The sequence below is a fragment of the Phocoena phocoena genome, chromosome 9 (assembly GCF_963924675.1).
Source record: "Phocoena phocoena chromosome 9, mPhoPho1.1, whole genome shotgun sequence".
NCBI lineage: Eukaryota > Metazoa > Chordata > Mammalia > Artiodactyla > Phocoenidae > Phocoena > Phocoena phocoena.
Window position 1 is genome coordinate 50,046,641 of NC_089227.1, and position 12,056 is coordinate 50,058,696.

Here is a 12,056-nt window from a genome sequence, read left to right on the forward strand (position 1 = left end):
TTCAACTTAAAATCTATGAACGTTTGGTATCTCCTTAAACGTTTGGGGAAAATTTTTTTTTCCCCCAGTTATATTTGCCTTATTTTAAAATTTGTTTTTATGTGTTATTTAAAATTTAGTAAGAATACAGTGTCCTAAATTCTAAAAATCATTTTTGTGCTTTTTTTTTGCCTTGCCACAGTGAAGGCCAGCAGACATACACAAGAAGATGTTTGTTCTTTATACCAGGATTTGACAATGGACATGAGAACAGTTGCCATCTTGCCCAGCTTTGGCATAATCATACCATGTTTTCCTAACCAGTCAGTCAGATAAGTTGGAGGGGTAAACGTGAGGGGTTTTACATTTCTCTAGAAACTCCCAGATTGAGGCCTTTGTTTGCTTATTATGAGAAGGTGCTTGGTTAGTTTTCAAAGGAGGTTATAACCTTTGAAGGAGCTCTTCGTAGCCTGAGAAGTTATTTTATTTCTACTTAAAGAATCAGGTCTTTATAGTCTTACTTAGTTATTATGTGTTCATCCGTAAACATTTTCAACTCTAGAATTTGTGCTCAAGAAGTATAAGTGGTAATAATATCAAATACCACTTTAAATGGTGTTTAGCCCCAAAGAAGAGATAAATGTTGGAATTGCTGTAATATTTCAGATCACATCATTAATGAAATCACTGCATTTATACTGAGTGGTAACAATCATTGTTGCATATTTTTCCAATTACTTGAGAACCTTCTGTGTTTGGTTGCTGGAATGTTGCCATGGTCATGTTCTGTGCTGGGTATGGAGTGGTGCACTGTGGAATCAGTGGCAACCCAGGACACCCAGGCTTGGAATTAGGCTATCTGAGAAGTCTGCATTGTGTTGAAGCCACACTTGACATGGACCAGAAGGTTCTGAAGAAACTGGTGGATTCCATCTGTAATACTGTCAAGAGCTGTAAGTACTGACCACATATCCAGCACTGCCTGAACATATTCAATCAAATAGAAATGTTGGTAGACATACTAGTTGGACCTTAACAAGTGCTTTGTAACCCCAGAAGTAGAGTTGCTCTATTTTCTATCTAATATTTTGGCCATTTAAAAAAAATAGTTAGCAAGTGAATGATTACCCCTGCACTTACACTGAAAATATTTTAATCATCAGATGTCCTAAAATATACTGCATACGTGGGAAGACTAGCATGAGAATTTACATGACATCATAAACGCTAAAGGATTATCAGCCAACCAAGTACTGATTTTATTAATGGTCTGAAATTTAACCAGAGATTCCAAAGTATAAAGGTGTACTTAGGCAACTTCCCTGAGTTCTCTGGCACAAAAGCCATAGAGGCAGTTGATTGCTCTACTTCACAGTATTGATAGAGGTACATAAGATAGTTCAAATGTTGAAGAAATATGGTGCTTTTGCACATGGCAAGTGTTTATTAAAGCAAAGCTAATTTAACAGATTTTTTTAGGAATCCTTGCCCTGCCAGACCTTAAAAAGTAATCTTGTGAATCTTTGTTTCTCAAGCCTGGCCACAAGCAATCCTGACTGATAATTCTAAGAATTTGTTTTTATACTTTAAGGAAATTACTTTTATTTCAGCCGGCTTTACAGCCTCATTATTGGGTGCTTCCATTTTCCATTGTGTGACCTTGGCAGGATAGTCACCACCTTGTCTGAGAATCTCATTGTGGGCATAATTCAGTTTTTTCTTTTCTCAGTTGGATTTTAAATGATCTAAGCTCCTCAAGCACTTCTGGGCCTTGTTTTCCCATCGTGCTGTCATACTACCCTTTAAAATCCATCCGGCAGATTTAGCCAATATTGAATATAGTAAGAAATGCCTGCTGTCATGTGCTATTTTCTTAACAGCCTGAGTTTTATAACATTCAAAAGGAAATTTTGCATGCTTTAAAAATCTGACTCCTCTCCCCATCCTAATGAAATTATTTTTAGCAGTGTCTGCTACCCATATGTGTGTTTAATACCGTTATTTGTTATTTGAAAGCAGTTTCTGAAATAGTCTGTAGATATGAGTATGTAATACTTGATGAGACCCATATCCCTTGTAGTCTTCTACAAAGAAGATAACTTATAGCTGTTTGAAAAAAGGAATAAGTTGCATTCCTTTCTTTTTCCAAAGTTTTTGACACTTAACTGATTCTTAAGTTATTGTTGAAAGTTCAGGCCCTAAATACTGAAACATAGCTATTGACCAGTATAGCCAGATTACTAGATTTCTAACAGCTGATGTTTATTGAGCTCTTCATTGGCAAGACAGTGCAAAATGGTTTATGTTCATCATCTTTATTCTCAAAACAAACCCAGTGAGGTAGGGGATGTTATCCATGTTTTCAGGTGAGGAAACCTCGTCTTAGATTGTTTGTGTAAAGCTAACAGTGGACTTTTCTTGTTGAGGCCAAGCTAGTCTGATGCAGAGTCTGCACTCAGTGTTTATTTTTCAAATTAATCCTATTGATCAGCATTATAGTCCCTCATGGTCTTTCTGTACAGTGTTTTCCCATAGTAAGGGGACTATTAAAATTTGTCCAAATCACTTTAGTTCTTGAGTCCTTCTAGTTGAGACCAGGATAGACACTGGTCCTCTCATGACTAGAATTTGGTTATTAATGGGTAGGAGAGGGAAGGACTAAAAAGCTAGTGCTGCCTTGACCTTCTCAAGAAGGGACTGTCTGTATTTCTCTTGGTGTACAAAGTTCTAATAATTGCTCTATGCGGCAGAAAGTTGACGTGATTTTTCCTGGGCTTTGCTTTAGAGCTTCTTGTTAGTCCCTCATGTGCCACATGGCCTCTTTCAGTCCAAGCCACTACCATTGCATACTCTACTCTCAGATCCTCAGCCGGTTTATCCTCAGTCCAGTAGCTACATTTGACTATTCAAATGTAAATTAAAATTAGGTAGAACTTAAAATCCAGTTTTGGTCACACAAACCATTTTTCAGGGCTTAGCAGCCACATGTGGGTTGTGACTACCAAATTGGACAGCACAGACAGAGAATATTTCCATCATCTCGGAAAGTTCTGTTAGACAATGCTGCTCTGGAGTCATGCAAATAAATCTATTTCCTGTTCCAAATAATAGCCCTAATCTGGTGGGAGAGGCAGATAATTACCTCAGGGTATAGTACATGGCTTCATGGTGTGTGTAACCTATGTGTTCTCATAGGGCCCCATGCTTAGTTTAATGCTCTGCTAACACTGACTTTAATTTTTTAAATAAGGGGCCTGCATTTTCATTTTGCATTGGCCCCACAAATTCTGTAGTTGACACTGGCCACATACCTCTTATTTGTAGTATGGTAGGAATATTTCCACCATCAGAATCACCTAAAGGTTTATACTGAAGATGTAGATCCTGGAGTACCACCCTTAGTATAGTAAAAAATAATCTCTGGAAGTGGGGCCAGGCGTCCAGATTGTTAGCTCTGTGTGTTCTTAGACACTGAAGTTTGAGGGTCCTGATCAGAATTGTCTTTTCCACTTGAAACTTCAGTTCTGCCAGCCAAATGTCAGTCCCAGTTTGACTGATGGTGAGTTGGGAATTGACCCAGTCTTTTTCACACAGATTGTCATTTTTATACTTAGGTACATTAACGAACTTTTTTAAAGATAAGCGAAGAACTTTAAAATTATTCCTAGTAATTTCGTGTGGTTTGATTCAACTGATCATTTTGGCTTCTCAGTGTTACTCTGGAGCTTGACTCTCATCCAGCGTATTCCTTAACTTCTCCAGTTTACAAGTGATTGCTTATCATTTATTTAGCAAACATGTGTCGAGAGCCTTCCACTGTACTAGGCACTACTGGTTACTGAATAGATATTAACATAAGAATAAGAGATTTTGCTAAAATCCCAAGTATTTTGTGAACTGCATTTCTCTGATCCATTCTTATCAAGTAGAGGAAATAGTTAAATGTAGTATGATTTGACCTTGTGAATTCATGAGCCTGTCTTTTCTGAGCACTCATGAGTTTTTAATACAACTGATCATCTCCTTTAGGACTCAGCCCAGGACCACCTAAGGGCCCATTAGTCCAGTATTTGGCTTTTTCTGTATTTGTGAGACCTAACATGGGCCACGATGTGTGCATACGTAGGTTAGTGTACGTACATATTTCCTAGCTATGTCTACTAAACAGGCTTAGAAATATTAGCACCCCAATAGTGATTAGCATACCCAGTGACTAGACCTTGGTTTCTAAATACCAAACTAATAAAAGAACCAGATTTCCTTGAAAAAATAGCTGAACAGAGCATAAAGGAAAAACCTACACTACTCCTGCTTTAACACTACTACCATACTCACAGTTCTCCAACTGTGTGGGTGTTTCTCCCAGCAAACAATTCTCTGTGACATCAGCTGGGTGTCCCTACAATTTAACTCAATTCTGACACTACCTGGAGAGTGTCAGGTTCTACCGGTTAAGAGTTCAGTCCTACAAGACTGCTTCTCACCAGATGCCAATCACAAGTCCAGGTTGTTACCTGTGCTTCTGACCAACTGGCTATCAATCAGATGTTCCCACGACCCCCTCCTTGTGTTCAGTTAGTTTGCTGGAGCAGCTTACGGAACTCAGGAAAGCAGTTTACTCTCTAGATTACCAGTTTATTGTAAAAGGATATAATTGGGAATAGCCAGATGGAAGAGATGCATAGGGCAAGGTATGTGGTAAGGGGTGTAGTTTCCAGGCTCTCTCCAGGCACCTTTGTGTGGTCACCAACCCAGAAGCTCCCCGAACCCCATTCTTTGGGGATTTTGATGGAAGCTTTATCACATAGGCATGATAGATCATTAACTCAATTTCCAGCCCCCCTCTGGAGAAGGGGTGGGGGCAGGACTAAAAGTTCCAAGCTTTTGAACATAGCTTGGTTTTTCTGGTGACCAGCTCCCGTCCAGGAACAACCAACAGTCACCTCATTAGAACAAAAGACGTTGCTATCAACAAGGAAATGGCTAAGGGATTTAGGAGCTTTGTGCCGGGAACCAAGGGCAGAGACCTATTTTTTTTTTTTCCTGTTATCTCACGCAGGGATAATACAAGATGAGCCTGGCAAGTAGTGCCAGAAAGCAAGGCAGTGTTGCAAAAGCAAAAGGATGACGGTATGTGAAAGAGGAGTCAACTTGAAAAATCCCAATGGCCAAAGCTGAAACAATTTGGGCAGCAAAATTAGTAGCACAGTATTGGTCTAAAATAAATATATGTGACTGCATACTGAAAGAATTGAATAAATAAATGGAAAAGAGACAAATCTTCCTTAGAATAAATTAATAGTATAAATACTTTCCTAAGAAGTGGAACTTAATTCCCTTTACCTTGAGAGACTGGCTTCTAAAGAATAGGTGATGGAAAGGGAAAGTAGTATCAATAGATTCAGTGGAGAAACCTGTAGACTCACTTAACCGAGTGATCGAGGTTATCAGCAGTGATTGGTCATGTTATTGATAATACCGTGTATCTCCTGATACATGACAAGAACAGCACTTGTAGTATTCTTTACCAAAACACAGTCTAATGAGGAAAACGTTAGGCAAACCTAAATTGAACGTACGCAAAATAAAAAATGTCAAGGTCATAAAAAGGATTAAGACTGAAAACTCACAGGTTGGTGGAGACATGACAACCAAATGGATCCTGGATAGGATCCTAGAACAAAAAAAAGGACATTAGTGGAAAAACTGGTAAAATCTGTAATTTAGTTAATAATAATGTGCCAACGTTAGTGTTTTAGTTTTTTTTGTTTTGTTTTGTTTTTAACTTATTTTTGGCTGTGTTGGGTCTTCGTTGCTCCGCACAGGCTTTCTCTAGGTGCGGTGAGCGGGGGCTACTCTTCGTTGCAGTGTGCACGGGCTTCTCATTGCGGTGGCTTCTCTTGTTGCAGAGCACTGGCTCTAGGCGCACGGGCTTCAGTAGTTGTGGCACGAGGGCTCAGTAGTTGGGGCTCACGGGCTCTAGAGTGCAGGCTCAGTAGTTGTGGTGCATGGGCTTAGTTGCTCCGCGGCATGTGGGATCTTCCCAGACCAGGGCTCGAACCCATGTCCCCTGCATTGGCAGACGGATTCTTAACCACTGCGCCACCAGGGAAGCCCAGTGTTTTAGTTTTGACAAATGCACCATGGTTGTGGTGTTAACATAAGATGTTAACAGGGAAAAACAGTGGAGAACCCTACTATTGCATCTCTTACGTAAATTAAAATTATTCCAAGCTAAAAAGTTTAATAAATAACACGGGCCAATCTCTAACATATCAACACCATTCTCATTACCCACAAATTCTCAAGTATCATTTACAGTGGTTCCTTGACCACATGTGTAAGGTCTTTAGATATAATGAAATGTCAGCTGTATGGATAAAACTCAGAAAAATTTACTGGCTTCTGCAGATTATGTCTAAAATCCTTGATTGTTTTGTTTGATGACTTGTCAAGTATTTAACCCAGAGCAGCTGCTGACTCTGAAACCTCGCTTTCTTTGGGGATCCATTTTCACAATGCTGTTGCACTCAGATGTTGATTCTCCATCAGAGTTGAGCAAGGCTAGTTTCAGGAAAGCATTAATATACTATGCACTCCATGCAATGTGTCCACACCTGAGGTCTTTTTTCTTCATATTCCATAAAAGAAAAAAAAACACTTTCCAAGTTTTTGTCCTCAGAGCACCCCCTTCTATGACCAAGTCTTGAAAAGTCACATTGCTTTATTTCCACCATACTCTTGGTTAAAATAGTCAAAAATTCTCCTAGTTTCAAGTGAAGGAGACACAAACCCCATCTTTCTAAAGGAGGGGTATCAAAAGTCTATTGTAAGAAGAGCATATGAGATGGGATAGATCGTTAAAATCGTCTTTGGGAAAATACAACCTGTCACATCTGGATTTGCCATTCGTAAGGTAGTTTCAAGAATCTACTGCCAAAGTGATCTTCCTTAAATGCAAATCTGATCCTGTTAACTTGCCAGCCAAAATTTTTCAGTAAGCCCCTCGTAAAGTCAAACAATTCTGCCACCTGGCCACACCAAACTTTGTGGCTCTCCGAACATGCCTCCCTGCCTTCAAGCTGCCTCCTCTAGCAAATGCTTACTCCTTTGATGGCTTTAGCTCAAGTGACACCTCTTCCTGGAGCCCCTTCTTAATCTCTTATCGCCTCCCCCCTGTTGATGATGCCTTTCTTTGGGTCACTACCAAACACCATCAAGCCTAGTGTTTGTGATACTTCATTGCACTTTTATCTCTTGACCAAAGTGTAATAACTTTGAGGGCAGCAACCATGGTGTATTCATTGCCTGGTTCATGGCAGGCCCTTAATAAATGCTTATTCGATGGATAAAAATTACCTTTATGTCAAATTTGGAGCTATGTGTGAAGCCTGAGAATCTAATTCAGTTCATAAAATAATATTACTAGGTACCTTTGTAATCGCTTATTCTATAGATTTATCAAACATTACCCGAAGAGTCAAGTAATTCTCTGACCATATTAGAAACCCTAATGTAAACTGCATATTTGCTAGGGGTTCTCATTGGTTTCGGATGGGTAACTTGAAATCATCTCAAAGAAAAAAATCTAAAAATATGTCTTTGCCCCCACGTCCCCCGCCCCGCCAAAAAAAAAGGGAGGGAGGAAAAGGAAGAGAAAAAAATAGTAATAACCAGCTTTCCCTCCTAACTCTTTTAGTTCTCTCAAATAATCTTTAATTCATAGGATCAGACTTTTAGAACCTGAAGGAATCACAGAGATCATCTAGTATAATACCCAAATTTTATAGTTGAGGACTTGAGGCATAAACAAGCTGAATTGTCCTAAGTCTGCTATATAGGATAAGAAATGGAAGTGGAACCCAGATACTTAAGTCTAGCCAAGCCACGAAGCCTAATCCCTTAGTTTTCAGTCCTGACAGTGCATTAGAATCACTGTGTGCTGCTTAAGCAGCATCTCAGGCTCCCTACCTGCTTTCTGACTTCATTTCCACCTCCCTAGCCAAAGCCCTATCACTCCAAGCCTGGCTTCTATGCTTCCAGTTTTCCCCTTCAATACAACTTCACCAGATGTGTTTCTTAAACCACTCCTCAGCCCTTAGAGCATAGAAGAATCCGCTGAGCTCTTGTTTCAAAGCTAACCCCTAGGCCCACTGTTAGCAATTCTGATTTAGGAGGTCTGGGGCAAGGCCTGATAATCTGCATATTTAACAAGTATTTAACAAGCCCTGAGGGGGGATGATTTTGACGCAGAGGGTCCAAAGGTGACACCATGAGAAACCCTGCTCCAGTAAAATAAATGTTAATCCTCTGACTAGGTATTCAAGGCCCTCTACCATCAGCCTGTCCTCTTCAATCTTGCTTTTCACTTCTTCCCTACTTGCTGTGCTCCCAATAAAACATGTTCTACCTCAACCCCAATTCTTCCTCTTTACTCATGTTATTCCTCTTCCTGGAAGTCCCCACTTCTTTACCACCTTCAATACATTCCTTCCTGTATAAATACTATACATTCTTCAAGGCCCATTTCGAAGTCTACTCCCATGAAAAAAGCACAACTCTTCTTTCCCATACTGATTCCTCTTTATATGTCTATAGTGGTGAGTGTTATACCACATAATTTATTATTTATATACTGTCTTATTAGAGTTCTAAGTAAAGCCTGTCTTGATTGTGTGAGCTCTTAAGTAGCAAGTCCATGTCATACTTTTTTTTTTTTTTTTGGCTGTGTTGGGTCTTCAGTGCTGCGCAGGGTTTCTCTAGCTGTGGTGAGCAGGGGCTACTCCGTTGCGGTGCGCGGGCTTCTCATCGCAGTGGCTTCTCTTGTTGCGGAGCACGAGCTCTAGGTGCGCGGGCTTCAGTAGTTGTGGCGCACGGCTTAGTTGCTCCGCGGCATGTGGGATCTTTCCAGAGCAGGGATCGAACCCGTGTCCCCTGCATTGGCAGGCGGATTCTTAACCACTGCACCACCAAGGAAGTCCCTGTCACACTTTTTAAAATCACTAGAGCATCTAGAATCATAGGAACAAAATAGCTGCTTAGTAAAATATATTTAATTGGGTTGGAGAACTCAGTGGTTAAATCTAAGTTGTATTTATTTGTATTTTCATTTTACAGTAAAAAAAAGTGAAGTAGAGTGTCTCATAAGAATTTTTCACAGCGTGGTGGAAAGAGCTGTTGTAAGACTTGATAACACTGGACTAGATCATAACACATTTCGAGCCATCCTGCACAGCATATTTGGAATGACTGATGATATGCTAATGAATAGGGGTAAGAAGTCATGGAGACTGAAATGGGCCAAGCTGAGATGACAAATATGTATATATTTATTTATATATATATGTTAATACCAGAATTAGAAAGATGATTCTGGTAGTGCTACCAATTTAAAACAGTAAATTTGATTTGATTGTGAGGATGGTTTTTAATATAAACTCACTCAGAATTTCATATTTCATAGCTATACCACTTTGAGAAAGAACCAGTAATGACCTAAATAAGCTAGCAGTATTGATTTTTTTAAAAAGATAAGCTTGTGCTTTCAATTGTCTTTGGAGTCATATGCTGTGTAGACATGTAAATTATTTACGAGAGTCCGCCTGCCGATGCAGAGGACACGGGTTCGTGCCCAGGACCAGGAAGATCCCACATGCCGCGGAGAGGTTGGGCCCGTGAGCCATGGCCGCTGAGCCTGCGCGTCCGGAGCCTGTGCTCCTCAACGGGAGAGGCCACAACAGTGAGAGGCCCGCGTGCCGCAAAAAAAAAAAAAAAAAAAAAAAAACTTTTTTCCCCCTCATTTTGGGAGGAAAGATTTTTTTAATCTCTTCATAATACTCTTGCATTATAAAATAGCTATAAATTACTATACACTTACACGTTCTTTTTCTTTCAGTATTTTTTGCATTTGACAAAGACATAACTACATAAATGTAAGAGTGTGTTAAAGGATTATCAGTGTTTCTTTGAGGGACTTTTGAAGAAAAGCTGAAGTGTAAGATTTCTATGTTATTATTAACTTAGTAATATATATTGTCAATTTTGTATTAGTTAATCCTTATATTTATTTATTTTTGGCTGCGTTGGGTCTTCGTTGCTGCTCGTGGGCTTTCTCTAGTTGTGCTGAGCAGGGGCCACTCTTCACTGTTGTACGCGGGCTTCTCATTGTGGTGGTCTCTCTTTGTTGCGGGGCACGGGCTCTAGGCACGTGGGCTTCAGTTGTGACACACAGGCTCAGTAGTTGTGGCTGGTGGGCTCTAGAGCACAGGCTCAGTAATTGTGGCGTGTCCCCTGCATTGGCAGGTGGACCCTCAACCACTGCGCCACCAGCGAAGTTCCTAAATATTTTTTTTTAATATAAATTCATTGTTCTCTATATCTCCTTTGCAAAAATAGTTCATGAGAGTTAAAAAAACGAAAACAAAACACAGATGAAACGGGTGGCCTATTTTATAGGAGAGTCCCTAGATCCGGAGTCTCCAAACACTTCCTTCACTAGTTCTGTAATACCCCAGTGTCACCAGGATGGCTCTTCGGCTTAAGGCCCAGGCGAAGGACAGCAACTGAAGTTCAGGACATGTGCCAACTCTGATCAGCTGGCAAGGCTGAGGTTTCTGGGGCTGCCTCTGGGCTCAGCAGAAAATGGCCTTGAATATGGGGCAGCATATAGTTCACAGTGAGGCTATTCCTTGTCTTTCCATCAGAGAAAATGTGAGGGATTGACACAAAACACGATAAAACACACAACCCTCAGACACCAATACTCTAGTGTTAGACTAAAAAGAGAGGAAAGAAGGCTGAGACAGTGAAAGAAGAAAGAAGGCTGAGACTGGAAGCCCAGAGGAAGGAGAGTTATAAAGGGAGTTTCCTACAGAAAAGGACCAGGGATTCCAAAGACAAAGATCTCCCAGTTCACAATTTTGTAGGAACAGCTCTGGCCTCACCTCACCCTTTCCATTGATGTGACGTCTATTATCTGTGTTTTACACCTCCTGTGCCAGGATTTGGGGTGTGAAACCCTGGAAAGAGAATAGGAACAATTTTAAGTAGCAGTTTTCAAGGGAGCAAATTGCTTAAAGTGTCAAATTACTTAAGAAAAGAATGCAGAGTTCTGAGTATATAAGGAAATTTTTATCCCTTCTTGTTCTTCCACTTGAATTTGGATTTGGGATGTTCAAAAGATCTCTAAATTAGACACACGTTTCAAAAATGATAGTAACATTTTAAAAACTCACCAACTTTATCTGACATTTATGACTTTTTTTTTCTTTTTTAAAAAATTGAAGTATATTTGGCATACATTACATAATTCTTTTTTTTCTCCTTACAACATTATGTGCTTTTCTTCCCCCACTTTTCTCCAATCTAATTTTTCACGGGATAACACGTATATATAGTTGTCACTTAAGTTTCTTATAGTTGCAGTGTTCTTATACAAAAGTCTCACTGAGAAATGAAAAGTTAAGTTTCGTGGTTGTAAATTCTTGTGAAAGTGGTTGTGACATAATGCAGCTAGACATAATTGAATAGCATCACACTATCAAGAATTTTTTCCTCCTCTAATCCCACTTCCTAAAAATGTTTCATATACATTTCAAGATATGTTAATTTGGGGAAAATACTACTTCTAGTAGGGTTGTGTCACAAACTCATATATGCTATATATTGGAGAAATGCAACAAAAGACAGAATTAATCTGATGCTTTGGAATTTTATACCTGGTTTTTTTTCTCCCCTGCTTCGTTCCTTCCTATCTTTCTCCTGCTCTCTCTCCCTCCCTCCCTCCCTCCCTTCCTTCCTGTCCTAAAACGTTTAACTAGATTACAAACTCCACAAGAACTCCTTCACTGTTATATTCCCAGGACCCGAGTAAGGTCATTTGTGGGATGAATGAGTGAACTGTAATAGTGCTTACACAGTGCAATGGAAGTCATGGAAATCACTCTCTAGGGAGAGATGGATCATTTTGGATAATGCAGATGAGTAGACCCCAAGGAAGTGACAGACTCACTACCCAAATATATTGAAAAATGTTCTTTGTCAATGATATAGTGAAGTGTACACACTAGTTTTTGCAC